The sequence below is a fragment of the Gouania willdenowi genome, chromosome 9 (genome assembly GCF_900634775.1).
Source record: "Gouania willdenowi chromosome 9, fGouWil2.1, whole genome shotgun sequence".
Lineage (NCBI taxonomy): Eukaryota > Metazoa > Chordata > Actinopteri > Blenniiformes > Gobiesocidae > Gouania > Gouania willdenowi.
The window spans coordinates 38,455,021-38,471,743 of NC_041052.1; positions in this window are offsets into that span (position 1 = coordinate 38,455,021).

The window sequence follows — 16,723 nt, forward strand, 5'->3', positions numbered from 1 at the left end:
TGTTTAACACATTTATAAATCACCTCACGAGTCAACTTTCTACAGCATATTGTCAGATTTACAGCTCTATATTTGTTTTTTAAATTGACAAATATCTGTACAAACCTTCAAATCGTTATCTTGAGCATTCCACAACTGTACACTGACAACAGACAAGCACATTAGTCTTCAAGTAGTACAATTGGTGTTTAAAATCAAATTTCCTCCAATGATCATCCTCATCCTCAGACACAACTACAAATAACCTTTGAACTCACTCTGGCAGTGTTCTGCTTTCAGCTTTAAACATAAAAACTAATGTTTGCAGTTCAATCAAATTTTAATAACCCTGATTTGAGAAATAAAGAAGTTGCATGTCTCTAAAACTAGCTTTGTAGATAATTCTGATAATTGTGTTTTTTTTTGTATCAAAATCAATAATAAAATATTGTGTTACCCGCAAACTTCAACACAATACATAAAATATGGCAAAAATAAAAGAACAATATAACATTCTCAAAGTATTGCAAGGTAAAACATACTTTACTTATTTGTTTTTTAGATACCTTACTTTTTACATATGATACATGAGCTTTCCATGGCAAATGATCATCCAAAATAACTCCAAGGAATCTAAACTCAGTTTTTCTCTCAATCTCATTACCATCTATAGACAATGACACTACCTCTTAAATTTTGTTTCCAAAAAACATAAACTTAGTGTCTCCGTATGCGCAGACGGGTGAAGTCATTCATTCATTCATTCATCATTCATTCATTCATTCATATGCTAGTGAGGCTGACCGCATCAGCAGGAACATACTACAGGGAAACGATGTGCTGTCGTCCCAGTGTGTGTAATAAATAGGTCTACATGAATTGAAAAATGTGTGTGCTGTAATAAAGGGAAACTGATCAGAGTGCTGTCCGTTTATCATCCCATTTAATGGATTAATGTAAAAATTAATCTCACGCTTTCACGCATTCACAGAGTCGGCGATTTGCTGCCAGCATTCCCTGCTGGTGAGCGCTGCACTAACACTGTTGCTCTTTGCTGTCATCATGGATTTATATTCATTATGCTAGTACAGCGCCCATCGGAAGTATGTATTCATGTGGGAGCTTAAAGGTGCAGTCCGCAACTCTCAGTACCCTCTCTCTCCCTGCTGCTCTCTTGCCCTGCCTCCAAACTTTCCAAAGTCCATCTCTCAGAGGAGCTAACAAGCTAACATTAGCCCAACAGCAACATCACAGTAAGATAACATGCTCTGTTAAAAGCATATTACTGCAGTGCTTCTCTCTCTCTATGTCCACACACCTCAGCAGCAGCAGCAACACAGTGTCACTTACAGCAGCCCAAACGGAGGCTGCTGCGTGCACACAAACAAGACATGCACTACAGAGTTCACACGAACTACTAGTTTCATGTAAAGCTGTCCTTACATAGTGACAGCTTTAGCAAATATGACAAAAAGTCACTTTTATAAGAGTTGCAGACTGCTGTACATACTTTGTACTCTGTAGTGTTATAAAGGAGTGTATTGCGTGTGCAAAGTAAAATAGTGTGTGTGATTTCTCTGATTTAAATTTGCAGCAATGCGGCAGTTTCATTTGATAAAAGACATGCATTTTTAGAAATAAAACTATTTATTTAGCATTTAACATTTCTTAGTGCAGGGGTGTTTATCTTTTGTGTGTGTGTGCGTGCGTGTGTGTGCGTGTGTGTGTGTGTGTGTGTGTGACTCAGCCGTACGCATGCACCCACTCTGTCAGTCACATCAGGTCAAAATGCGTCTGTGTCTGAACGGCTCTGTGTGCGGGCGACATGTACTGTACATCCAAGGTGCGCATTAGGTTATAAACAAATGGACGCCCCTGTCCCCCCCCCCCATGTCCGGTCTAACCCGAGTTCAAAATAAAATTAAAATAAACGCTTTGCAGCGTAATCACCAAATCACTTTTAATTTTTATTTATTTAACATTATTATTATTATTATTATTATTATTATTATTATTATTATTATTATTATTATTATTATTTAGTTTCAGTTCAATGAGCGTTGACCCTGATAAATAAATATGAAGTCACATTGGAGTCTATGATTATAAAATCTTCAGTCAAACCCTCTTTGTAAGGTAAATCACTTTACATTCAAGGATTTGATATTTCAATGATTTTAGTTCTTTAAGTTCAACGTTGCGTTAATGTTTTTTTTAATAAATACTGAACTGTGTTTTATCCTGTCCTAATTACTCCCTATTTGATTGTTCCAGAACATTTGTGAGAAATCTCTCTCAATGCAGCCGAAAGGTATTAAATCCTGGATTCAGCGCCTGTATATATTGATTCCTGTTGATTCTGTGAATAGTGGAAGAGGTTTGACGGATGCACTGGGTGTGAATGTGTCTGATCTCACAGGATGTGAGCTGCAGAGAGGAAGGAAATACAATCAAAGAGAAAACAGATACCATTCATCTGCAGGTGGATTTCACATCCATCCTAAAGGAGTTACGGTATTCCATTCAAAGGCCCTGAGAGGGAATACATTACAGAGGACTGGAGTCCATTCTGATCTCCTGTCTTGTTTCACTGTCCATTATATATACAGTGAGTAGAAAATCAATCGCCGCTCATTGGCTGATGGTGCACATCTTCTTTTAGGCGCTCTGATCAGGGTTTTTAGGGATTTTATAGATTTATGTGTTTGAAGCCATTCAGCCCTTACTTTTCTCAGCATGTATATGACTTTAGACACAGCGAACGTTTCTGTCTCTTAATATTCATATACATTGTATCCTCAGCCACTGTTCAACATGAATAACGGAGCACGTAAGCTCTTTTTTACACAAAGAGGAAGAGCCAAATATTGTACTTTTATTATTTTGAATTGTGATCAATTATTGACAGAAAAATAATGCACCAAAAAAAAAACAGTTGATCTCTTTTTTTTTTTTGCACCCTAAACAGCAAAGAATCTTTCTCTGCAACACTTTACTTGAAGTTGTATATATAGGGCTGAAATTACGCTGTCATTGTCTATTAGTGTTGTGTTGTCGGTGTGGGTGCTCGTAGCCTTATAATAACGACACTGTCTCTGTAAGTCCTCAACTTTTTTAATGCCCATCACACATGTGATCATACCTGGGACTACCCAGCATTCCATGCTTCACTGACATCATCAAACTTCCAAATCCCATAACACCACATCCCCGGCAGCAAAAATAGAAGTGCTGCGTATTTGCTGCAGAGGGCAGCAGCATGACTCTGCAGTTACGGTGCTGTGCTGGAGCAGATTCGCACGCAGTGAAAATTGGCACATTGACTTTAACTAAAAACTAAAATTAGCTGCTTTGCTGTTTTGCAGCAGTTACGGTGCAGTTACACATCCAGTGGAAATCCAGGGTGACGGAGAATATTATCGCCCGTACATTCCGCGGTCAGGACCCCTTAGTGCCCGAACACAACGGTGTAAAAAACAATAGCTGCCCGTTTAGATGCCTGAACAAAACAATCGGAAGACAAATGAAACAGGAAATTTACAATAATCGCAAGAAATGAATAAAAAAAAATACTACATTATGGCTAATTAATGTTCACTTTTGCGAGCGCACTTTTTCTCTCTGTTTCTGTCAATCCAGAATACAACGGCGTAAAAAACAATAGCTGCCCTTTAAAATGCCTGACCAAAACCACCGGAACACAAATGAAACATAGGACATGTGTAATAATCTCAAAAATAAAATAAATAAATAAATAAATAATTGCTTATTAATGTTTCAGTTGATCCAGTCCTTGTATTTTTTCAGCATAACAGGCTCATTAAATTGACCAATAGGATCAAATGATATGGCCAGTTTAATATGCTAGTTACAGATAGCATTTTGGGTTCATTATTCTTGAATGTTGGACCAAAGCATTTCATGTGATTCAAATAAAGTTAGCCTGAATAAAAAGTGTGAAAGTGGAAGTAAAATCTGTATTATTATTTTTTTTTACACTTCATTAGGTACATCTTGCCATCACCAAGGTGGCTTGAAAGGGTTGGAGACCACTGCTCTACATGTATTTTACAGGTTAGTGCTCGGTTTAAAACAACTGTGAATGAAAGCTTTAGGCTTTGCATTACTTCTAAGTCACTCAGTCACTTTGTTTGATGAGTTGTGTAACTTGTGATGTCAGTTTTGTTGGATATTAACAGTGGTAAGGCCAAATCGCATCGCCACAATAGTATAGTGATATTTAGTATAGCCGCACCTGAAATGTGTGTGTTAGAACAGAGATGAATGCATTAGACATGTGCAAATTCCCTCCTGTTGATTTCGTATAACTCCTGATGTGACTTAAAGAAGACATATCATGCATTTAAAGCCTTCCTTTTTACATATAAATCATACAGTTGTGGTCTATATAAAGCGGAACTGCACTGCTTGGGTCTGAATTCCTCATTATTATAGCTCCACCCCTTTTCTACCTCTTTTCTGATGTGCTTCTAAGAGCAACTCGTTTTGGTGCGGTCTCTTTAAATGCAAATGAGACACTTCATACCCCGCCCCCGCTCAAGGTTGCAGAGGTGACACTCGGTTGAACTCCACCCTGTTCGGCCATTTTTGTAGTTTGATAGAAGAGATATGATTATGTAGCGGCGCAGAAAATGTTTATTCACACGTTATTTACAAAATGTCAACAACGTTAGACTTGTCCATCCAGCCTTACTGTACATGTTCCAGCCAGAGTCTGACTCAGCGCAGCGAGATGAAAATGAAGATGATGAACCTGCAGAACCCTAACAAGTGAGCTAACACAAGCGCCAAGCTAACGCTAGCACCAAGCTAAAGTCACGAAATGCATTTTAATACAGGCTTTTCAGAGACAAAAACGGCAAAATGAAATGACTAATGAAAACATTAGACTTAAATTAAATCACGTAGGCCATATCATCAAGGATCTAAAACGAGCACACAGCGCTAACATATGAAGACGGTGCAACTGCAAATGCTAACAAAACAATGACAGGGACGTCTTATCATCACACTTTTTAGCGTTATTTACAGCTTACTGAAGTGCTCTGTTCGTCGTCTCCAAAGATAGAAGGAATTGAACCCTCAATCAGACAAAGTCTTTTGGCAAATCCTTCTTTATACTGGCGAAGGTTGCAGAATCCTTGAAGTGCTTCACGCACACAAAAATGACCTTACCCACAGATGTGGGTACATTTCCATAAAAAATAAAACTCAACCAGGCACTTTGAAAAGGTTCTGATGCTGGGAGACGTTGTAATGAAGCGTGTGGGTTACTACATCCAACAACCGAACATTTTGACTTATTCTCTCGTAACTTCGGCATCCTTGAGCTTGGACTACAAAATAAAAGCGAGAAATAAAAAAGGCGGATTGCTCGAAGTGTTGGCCTGGAGTCGATGTCCTAATTTGGCAGTTCCGCTGCAAATACTGTGACGTTATTGTTCAAAAAACGTAATAGAGAATAGAAACATCGAAACAGATTGAAAAATATGACCAAAACAGAATATAAAGATATCTACGGAGCACCTGAAGAGACTAATTTGAACTTTTCTGTACTTCTAAACACTAAATATACAACAAAATGCATTTAAGGGCTAAAAAAGTGGATTTAGCATGATATGTCCCCTTTAATGAATGTTTTTATAATCACTGAATGCTGTATTGGTTCAGAATGGTTAGATTGTTAAGTTAGAACCAGATTGTCAGTGTTATTTCTTGTATTTGGGAAGTATGATAATGCCATAAGCGTTAATAGTAAATAATGAATATTTCTAAATGCTAAGTCCAATTCTAAGTAAGTTAAATATGCACAGCTAAAGGACCATACGAGTAACTGAGTTTTGCACTATTTACATAGAAACCTATAGCACATTAAAGCTGCAGTATGTGTCAATTTCTGGTATTACAATAAGTCATCTTGAAGTGTAAAAAGCTGTAATTACATATGGTTTTAGGTAACAAAAGATGAATGAATATAGAATTGCACTTTATTGTGACTGAATTAGTCATTGTTTGTACTGGACATTGAAAACATTGAAATGTATTGTAAATGAGCTTCAAAGAGAATTAAGATATGCAGTCTGGAAAAAGACGAGAGTGCTGTGTGGTACCTACTCTTACACTCTACATGTACTTTACAGTGTTCTGCAGATATTATCTTTGTTAACGTAATCACCATGCCAGCCGGGGCCCATAACAACTGCATTAACTGAACTGGCAGATCTGCACACTCTCCCATAATGACCACGTTTACCACTGTTGTGGCATTCCACATCCTAGCAGGGCGGGGGTGAGAAGGCGATTTTCTACATTTATTACATGGACTTATTCCCACCTTAGTCTGAATGGGCTTTTTGAATGCCTTCTGCTGTCCCTGTGACTGTTCTATGAATTTCCTTTGAACTGTTTATTCTTTTTAAAGTGCATTGCATCCACTGCTGCTTTTCATGAATGTGCTTCTCAGGTCTGATTGCTGGAGTCTAATTTCGTCTGACTTCCTAGCCATGGTGATCGCTTTGATGAGAGTGAGGTTTTTATCAAGCTGCATTTTCTCTAACCCACAACTATCCTATTTCTCAAGAGTTCATAATGCAGTTGACTGTACTCACAGTTTTCTTGCAGAGCATACAGTGCTGTGTTGTATGAGTCCACAGGCTCTCCTGGCTGCTGTACTCTTTTGATGAACCTGGTTTGTTCATCTATAAAATTCTTTTTAGGGACGACGTAGCTGTCAAATCCCCTTTTAACAGCATCATACTGCTCACGCTGCACACTGGTTAAGTCCAGCCCCCGTAGCACGTCGTCAGCCTCGTCTCCCATGCAGTAAACAAGCGTGTTCACCTGGTTAGCTTCAGATGACTTGTGAAGGTTACTTGCCAGCCTGAAGCGTTAAAATCTCCTCGAATACGTCCGGAGGTTTAATGGTTAAGGTAGCCATTGGGCCGGTCGGAAGCGGCGCATCCATCATCACTATGGCCTGCTATCTCCGCGGTCCCGACGCCATCACTGCTGCTCACGTCTAGCGTAACATGACTAAAGTCTGATTTAAGGTTCTGTGTAGTCAGCTAGGGCTGTGATTGGTAAGCTCCAAACCTCAGCCCCAGTCTCTGCCTTTTCCAGTCACACCGCCATGTTTCAACTTTTCGCAGAGCGATACGCAGTGTTGTGCTAGTTACTGACAAAAAGTAACTAGTTACCGTTACTAGTTACTTCATTCACAAAGTAACTCAGTTACTATTTTGATTACTTACACCAAAAAGTAATGCGTTACTGGAAAAAGTAACTTTTGAGTTACTTATAATTAAAGAATGTATTATTTATTTTGGGTCATTTGTGTCCATACAGCTTCATATCAGTGCTGTAATAATATAATAATCCACTGTTGATCAACTGCTATGAAACAACCATAAATGATGTGCATATAAAGCACAAAACAGCTGCTCCAAATTAGAACAGTAATTTTTAAGCCTTAGCACAGTAATGTGTTATATGCACAGTAAGCTGAGCATATTCCAGGTGCACATTCTGCTGTTGAAAATGCTTATAAAAATAAATGTGGAAAAACTAATTCACAGCATTTTTCTCAGCTGCACAATGCTAAACATATCAGGCTAATGAGCTGCTGTTAGCAGTGACTCAGCAGCAGCGACAGGCTTCATATTTTCAACAACATACCGTGCAATAGTTTGGCTGATCTGGCCCTGGACAACAGTCACAGTCTGTTAAAATCCAGCCGCAGCGTTAGCTTAGCTTCACAAAAATAATGCGTGTATTTCCACTCTGAGAAGCTCGTCCTGTTCTCGCATTGACTCACCATGATTGGCGCACGCGATGTAAACAGAAACACGCTTCTGCTCCTGCCGTTTTACCGTGTTTGGCACAGCATCCCGTAAAAATATGTAGCGCCACTGTAAACAGGAAGTACACTGCTGCTAACAAAGTAACGGACAAACGCACCATATTGTATCAGTAATGGCGTTATTTCTTTAAAAAAATATTGCTTTACAGTACTAGTTACTGTCAAAAGTGATGTTGGCGATACGAGAGTTGTTTCTACAGTGGATTGAGTCAAAGAGAGAACCAAGACAAACTAAAAGTGCCAGAGTTTTATTATTTCCTTTAAAGGCTGCAGCACAAGCAAAACACCGCCAAACGGAGTCAGTCACAGACAAAAGGTGTGTGTTTACTGTTATTATTGCTACTACTACCTTGTCCCTGTACCTACAGTGTGTGTGTGTGTTTCATTAACAGTAAACAATGACCAACATGCTGTAGAGGAGCCAGAGGAGCAGACATGACATTATGTTTAAAGCGATCTCTACAGCGCTGTAATGTTTGTGTCCAACATAACATACATGGTTAGGTACAGTAGGTAAGTAATAATCCAGAAATAAATTACATTTTAAGATGCTTAAAAAACATAACACATATTTTTCTGTGACTGGAAGATAAACAAGGGCTTCTTAATGCTCATTTGTAACAACAACACACAGCCACACCCCCTACTGGCATGGCGGCCAATCGCATAGCGAGGTGTTCCCTCCACGCAGAAGTAAAAACGGCCAACCTCCGCGTTACGTTGACGGCATGCCCCCGGCGTAGGTCCTGACACTGAACCTTAAACCAGGCTGCTCCGCTTCTGACACCATGTTGTGTTGTCCGTGTGGGTGCTCATAGCCTTATAATAATGACTCTGTATGTCCTCAACTTTTTTAATGCCCATCACACACGTGATCATACCTGGGACTACTCAGCATTTCATGCGTCACTGACGTCAACCTTCCAAATCCCATTTTCAAAATAAAACACCCCGAAATGAACTAAATGTAATTCTAAAAAACTTTTATTGTTTCAAATGGTCGTCATTGATATTATACACATGCCACAATGGCTTCAGATGAACAAGGACGAAACTTTAAAAAAGGAAGTGTACGCTACCATGGCAACCATTGGATGCCTTTAACCTCATCAAAACAGTTGCGTGTATGGAGCACGTCTTTGAGTACCTCTAGTCACAGTTGGTCAAACATGTCAACCTTCACAAACATCTTATTCCAACTATATTTGACCCAGTTATCTCAGTTTCCTTATCTGCTTTCTTTGCATCTGATACAGTATGGATGCATTGAATAAAACATTTTCTCAGATTGTTTCTTCTTTTTTTTTCTCTCTCTCTCATATTTAATAGTTACTGTTTATCATCCTTGGTCTTCAATGGCCCTTGATAGTTTTTTCTTATTATTGCTGCTTGTGATAAATGTTTGTTTCTGTGGCACTAATGTGGAAAATAATTGTGCAACTACAATAAAGTGTTGTGGTTCACTTAGAAAGACCACACTGATTCAAAATGAACTTTGATGGAAAGCTTTACTCATCTCTGAAACAACAGAACGGATGTTGGCTGTGGTTGTAAGAAAGGCCATGCATCTAACAGATCAGCGTGGCGAGCCGCGTGTACAGTGTGGGTGTGGTGTGGCGGTGGTGTTCCACTGAAGGTGTCGCAAGATTCAAATGCAACCCTGGCGTCCTGTCTGGGGCGTGCCCCGCCTCAAGCCCAATGGGAGCTGGAGAAGATGAATGAATGGATATAAGGTCCTGTTTTTTTGTTTGTCCGTTTGCACGTCAACAGTGTTTTGGTTGCTTGAAAATGACATTTTTTTTTTTAAATGGGCTCCAGAGTGTAGCTTTTTTTAAACGCTTCCCTCTCTGTCTCCGTGTAACCAGGGAAACAACACTTTCTGTGCAATTATTGTTCACTGAGGCTGCAGAGCCTCAAAGTGAGGAACACTGTGTTCATCACTCTTTGGAATTTAACAATCAATAGTTAAATGTCAAAAGAAAGTAATACGCTATATACATAATGCCAGATATATTATGCCAGAAAATATTTTTATGTTGTGTGACAATTTTGAAACTTTTTTGTGTGTATTTAATCAAAATCATGCAAAGATATGACAAAATTAATATATTGACAGCAGCAATGGCTGAAAAACAGGATGCTAAAAAAATTATTTTTGTAACTAATGTTGGAAAATGAGTGGGACTAATAAGTTTATACTTATACCTACTCCCTTTCAAACACAAAAATGTATGCAGTACTATATGTAATTGTTTTGTTTTTGTTTTCTGGAGAGGATTGAATCTTAACAACCTAACTGATAGAGCAGACATGGGTTCATCTGTAAAAGGTCGCATTTCAATAAACAGGAAGAGATTCAAATTCTGAAGTAGCTGGTTATGATTGACAGTCCGCATCCACAGGACTGAATCATAACATAACCTAACCACGAGAGTGAACATGGGCTCGTCTGTGAACGGTCACATTTACAGACCTTGGAGTTGCTGCTAGATTACCAATATACGGTAAGAGATTCATCACCGTGATAATAATGTATCATGTTTTTCTGCAGTCAGTGTCTTCTCCTCGTCCTTCTCTCTCTGCTCTGTTTCAGGTGTCGTGAAGCTGATGATGACAGTTCCTGATCTGTGGTTCACGGCTCAACTAGTCTGAGACACTCTGATGTTCTATCTCTCTATCCTGTTCTGTTGGTCCTTCTATCCACTAACCTCAACCAGTCAACGCAGATGGCTGCCACCTCTGAACCTGGTTCTGATGGAGATTTCTTCCTGTTAAAAGGGAGTTGTTTCTTCCCACTGTCGCTAAATGCTTGTTCATGTGGATCTTGTTGGGGTTTTTCTTTCTTATTATGAATTTTATATTTTGATAAGGGCATTGAGATGACTTTGTTGTAAATTGCGCTATACAAATAAAGTTGAATTGAAAAATTGAACTGAATCGAATTGGAGGAAAGCCATTGGCATCAAATCTTTTTTTTATTGTAATATTGTTTTTTGTATTATTGCATTTGTTCGAAATAAAACAGTATGTCATAACTAAGAGTTGATTTACTTCACCATCATTTGGATCAGATCCTGCCCATAATCACAGAGCTGCACTCCGACTTAGAGCTTTAAAGGTCCAGCAATATGCTATATTTCACCCATCTCCATTTGTTCTAAGAACCCCAACAACAAAGTATTTGAGGTTTATTTTCCCAAACTCGCCTGTTTTCCAGAGTTTTAGCCTCTGAAAAGTGACTTTTTGAGCAGGCCTTCATGCATATGCATCAGTGGGCGTGTCTGTAGACACAGACTTCATGCCTCACTCTTGCGAGGGAGATCAGTGATCACCAAAGCGATTTTCGTTTTGCTATCCACACACTGTTGTTATTGTTTTCAGCCAAAAAAACTGCACATTACAGTAAAACACATGACTATTTAAGCAACTATTGTGATTGTGAGTCCGTCTCAGCGCTTCAGGCTGTCTTTTATTACAGCAGCAGCAGCAGCGGAGTCATTAAGCTGCTTCAAACACGTGTGAAGCTGCTAAGTCACTTTCTTCTCCTCCTCAACTGTATTAACCACAGGAATAGTACATTTAGCTGATCATTTTTTTGTCCAACCGCTGCATCGCATTGTGTCACATACATGTCATATCAAGTCAAAGGCAATACAAGGCGGTATAACGGATACTAAAAATGGAACGGCTCAGCGCATTAAGAAATTGCTTGCGTGGGTGTGGTTTCCCTCCCATTGCTATCAGGATAGCTGTGTTCATCGCCATGACAACTGTTGTGATGGTGATGAATATTATTTTATGGAGACGGTGTCAGTCCCCCGACCCATATTTCACAATGATTTTAACATAAAATCAAATAAAAGAGCTATCAATTATAAAAATCTGAAAAAAATTAAAATCTCAAATCTAGAAACACCAAAACATAAAACCATTAGATGTGCTCTATTAAATATTAGATCACTGAGATCCAAATCTCTACTAGTAAATGACCTTATCTCAGAAAATAACTTTGATTTATTCTGTTTAACTGAAACATGGCTGTATCAAGATGAATATGTTAGTTTAAATGAAGCCACTCCTCCCAGTCATTTAAATACTCATATGCCACGAGACATAGGCCGTGGAGGTGGTGTAGCAGCTATTTATCATTCCTCTCTCCTAATCTATCCTAAACCAAAGGCCAGTTACACTTCCTTTGAAAGCCTGGTTCTAAATTTATCTCATATCGAATCAAAAACCTGCCAGCCAGTCTTATTTGTGATAATTTACCGTCCTCCAGGCCCTTATTCTGAATTTCTATCAGAATTCTCTGAGTTTATATCAAACTTAGTCCTCAGTTCTGATAAAATACTGATAGTAGGAGATTTTAATATCCATGTGGACAAAGATAGTGATAGCCTGAGCTCAGCCTTTATGTCCCTAATAGACTCAGTTGGCTTTTTTCAAACTATTAATGAAGCTACTCATCGTTTAAATCATACTCTTGATCTTGTTCTAACATATGGCCTTGATATTAATGAACTAAAAGTCTACCCTGAAAATCCTCTGCTATCAGATCACTTTTTAATATCTTTTAACATTATCCTAGAGGATCTCGCACTGTGCAATAAAATAGTTACAAGTAGAAATCTATCCAACAGTGCTGTGGCTAAATTTAAAGAGGCCATTCCTGCTGCCTTAAACTCAGTGCACCATCCAATAAATAACTATGATATTAATTATAACCCCTCTCAACTGGATCTGCTTGTCGATAGCTCTGCTAGTCTACTAAAATCCACCTTGGACTCAATTGCCCCATTGAGGGAAAAAACTATTAAACGTCAGAGGAAAGCTCCGTGGTTTAGCTCTGAAACTCACACACTCAAACAAACAACCCGTAAATTAGAGAGAATGTGGCGCTCCAATAAAACAGAGGAGTCACGAATACTTTGGCAAGAAAGCCATAGTAAATACATGACAGCCTTACGACATAGTCGATCTACATACTACTCCTCACTAATTGAAGAAAATAAAAATAATCCGAGGTACCTTTTCAGCACTGTAGCCAGGCTAACACAAAGTCAGAGCTCTATTGAGCCCATGATTCCTCTAGCCCTCAGCTGTGAGGACTTTATGACATTTTTTAACGATAAAATTCACAAGATTAGAGATAAAATTAGCCACTCCCTGCCTTCACCTGGGCCTGCTGTACCATTAAATGTAAATAGGCCTAACCTAAACTGTTTCACACATATAGGACTTCAGGAACTTAACTCTATTATTTCATCCTCCAAACCATCGACCTGCCTTTCAGATCCGATCCCAACTAAGCTGTTTAAAGAAGTTGTTCCCCTAGTCTGCCCATCTTTGTTGGAGACAATAAATATATCCCTATCAATAGGCTACGTGCCACAGTCCTTTAAAGTAGCTGTAATCAAACCCCTTCTCAAAAAACCTACTCTTGATTCCAGCACTTTAGCAAACTACAGGCCTATATCTAATCTTCCTTTTATTTCAAAGATTCTTGAGAAAGTTGTGGCAGCTCAGCTCTGTGAATTTCTTCAAAACAACAGCCTGTTCGAGGACTTCCAGTCAGGTTTTAGAGCTCAACACAGCACAGAGACTGCTTTAGTTAAAGTAACTAATGATCTACTCTGGGCTTCAGATGAAGGACGACTCTCAGTGCTGGTTTTATTAGATCTTAGTGCAGCTTTTGACACTATAGATCACTATATTCTACTAGAGAGATTAGAGAAATTACTTGGAATCACAGGGACTGCCCTAAACTGGTTTAAGTCCTACCTATCTGATAGGTACCAGTTTGTACACGTGAATAATAAGTCTTCTGTGTACACTAAAGTAAGCTACGGGGTTCCTCAGGGCTCTGTGCTAGGTCCAATCCTCTTCTGTATCTATATGATCCCCCTTGGTAATGTTATGAGAAAATACTCTGTTAACTTCCACTGCTATGCTGATGATACCCAACTGTATGTATCAATGAAGTCAGGTGAGACAAATCAGCTATCTAAACTTGAGGCCTGTCTAAAGGACATTAGGGCCTGGATGGACCAAAATTTTCTTCTTCTCAACTCAGACAAGACTGAGGTCATTGTACTGGGCCCGCGACACCTTAGAGAAACCTATGCTAGCCTAACTGCCCTAGATGGCATTACTCTGGCACAAAGCACAACTGTTAGAAACCTTGGGGTTCTATTTGATCAGGACTTATCCTTCAACTCTCACATAAAACAAACTTCAAGAACTGCCTTCTTTCATCTCCGTAACATTGCTAAAATCAGATCTATCCTGTCTCAGGGCGACGCCGAAAAACTAGTCCATGCTTTTGTTACCTCTAGACTGGATTATTGTAATTCTCTTTTAGCAGGCTGCCCGAGCAAGTCGCTTAAGACACTTCAGCTGGTTCAAAATGCTGCAGCACGTGTACTGACTAAAACTAGGAGAAGAGATCACATTACTCCTGTATTAGCCTCTCTGCATTGGCTTCCCATAAAATATAGAATAGAATTCAAGATTCTTCTTCTCACTTATAAAGCCCTAAATGGACAGGCACCAGTCTATCTCAAGGAGCTTGTAGTGCCATACAATCCCCCCAGAACACTACGCTCTCAAAATGCTGGACTACTCGTTGTTCCATTCATCTCTAAAAGTAGTATAGGAGGAAGAGCTTTCAGTTATCAGGCCCCACTTCTCTGGAACCATCTACCAACCACGGTTCGGGGGGCAGACACCCTCTCTACCTTTAAGGTTAGGCTCAAAACATTCCTCTTTGATAAAGCTTTTAGTTAGGAACCAGCTCATAGCTCATAATTAAGATGCAATAGGCATAGACTGCCGGGGGGGGGGGTCTGGCATGCTCGGTTGGAGAGAGGTTGGAGAGGGCGTTAAGAGAGAGGTCATTTAGGTTAGAGAGGGACCGGAGAGGGTCCCATTCCTCTCTCAAACACTCCCTCTATGTCTGCTTCTTCCCTTGTGTGTTTGCTCCTGTACTCCTTCTGGCTTTTGTCTTGCAGGTCCGTGGGATCCTCAGTGTGGAGTTACAGAGTCTCAACAACTCTGTCTCCACCCTTTCCTCTGCACACACCCAACACAGCATAACGTGGATGGCTGTTCATCATAGGAATGGGATCCACACAAGGTTCCTGCTGCTTAACAGAAGGTTTTCCTTGCCGCCATGATGAATTCATGTTGGGTGTGGGATACATATGTATGTGTATATACGTATATATGCATATGTGTGTATCCATAAAATGAAGAGTCCGTCCTTAAGACTGCTCTACTGTAAAGTGCCTTGAGATACCATTGGTTATGATTTGGCGCTATACAAATAAAGATTGATTGATTGATTGATTGATTGATTGATTGATTTGTAGAGGGCGTCGCTTGTACTGAACCCGTGGCTGCAGTTGGTCGGGCTGAAATTCTATCTTTTTAACACAGACTCTGGTTGGACTGGACTCGGACTCTGCACAGTGAGTGAACTGTCATGTGATGTGTTTTGATTAGTGCGAGAAAGACGCATAAATGAATGCTGAGGAGGTGAATGGAGGCTGTCCTCTGGTACGTGAATAAATGATGTTAAAAAAGAATAAGCGACTCATTGTAGAGCTGTGTGCTGTAGAGAGTGCAGCTCTCAGCTGTGTGTGCTACATGTGTGCGCCGCTCACAGATTTAACTATTTTTGGGCAGCAATGGGTTCAGGTTTAAAGAGAGATTGGCTTCGGACGGGTTCGGGCCGGGTCTAACTTTGTAGGTCTGATATAAGCTCTATTCTTATTTGTTTTTAGAGGATGTGTCTCTGCGCTTATTTTAAAATCACACCGCCATCTATTGGCCTGGCATGTATACGACTTCATTTTTGGTGTTCCCCGCGGTCTAATGTGAACAGAGATCGTTTTTAAAAAGTCGCCATGTGAATGCGCAACGTTTTGGAAACAAAAACGCAAACAGAAGCAAAACATTGCTGTGTAAACAGGGCCTGAATCCAATTAACGTTCACGATTTCTGACTCAAGCTCCTTTCCTGTCATTTATTACCTTGTCCCACACTTTTTCCAATATGTTGTATGTTGTAAACTGCTTCATAAACAATTTTTATCTATATTCATAAAATAAAATAAAATAAAAACAGTGTTTATTTTGTATACTAAAAATAAAGACCAAAATACAGTGAGTCTACGTGAGACATTTTTCAACAAAAATGACTTCTACTGAATATGACATTGGTATGTCTTGTCTTTCCAAAGCAATTTTGTTATTTGTTAGTAGAGACTCAAGGTAGGAAATGGAAAGGGTGGGGAAGAGTTTTCAGTGTATTTCTAAATCAGTCATTTTACTTGTACTTAAGTATGTTTTAAAAGAAGTAAAGTAATTCATTACATTTCTACACCCAACCGTTACTGATTAAATTATAACTTTTTGTTTTAAAATGATCAACGGACATTGTGAAACTACAAAAAATGAAAAGACAGGACAACAATCAAATGCATTACACCATAGCCGACCAATCACATTAAAAGTAGGCGTCAAAAATCGAATGCTGGTTATTTTCTCAGTTTTAGAGTTCATAACTATAGCTATACTTAGAACCTGAGAATTATTTACATTTTGCATTGAATTCATTGGTGTTGTTTTATAAAAAATAAATAAATAAATAAAATTTAAAAAAAAAAATGAATTGCACACTTTGACACAACTTGTACTTTATAAAGATGCCTTTGTGGAAAATAAACAAAGTTCCAATTGTACAAGATTTGGTCTCTTCCTTTATAAGTTTATACATGAGATGTTTACTGTATGCAAGGAAACCGTGCCAAGATTTAATACCAAAAATAAACATGTTTTTACTTCTACGTTCTATGTCCATGTA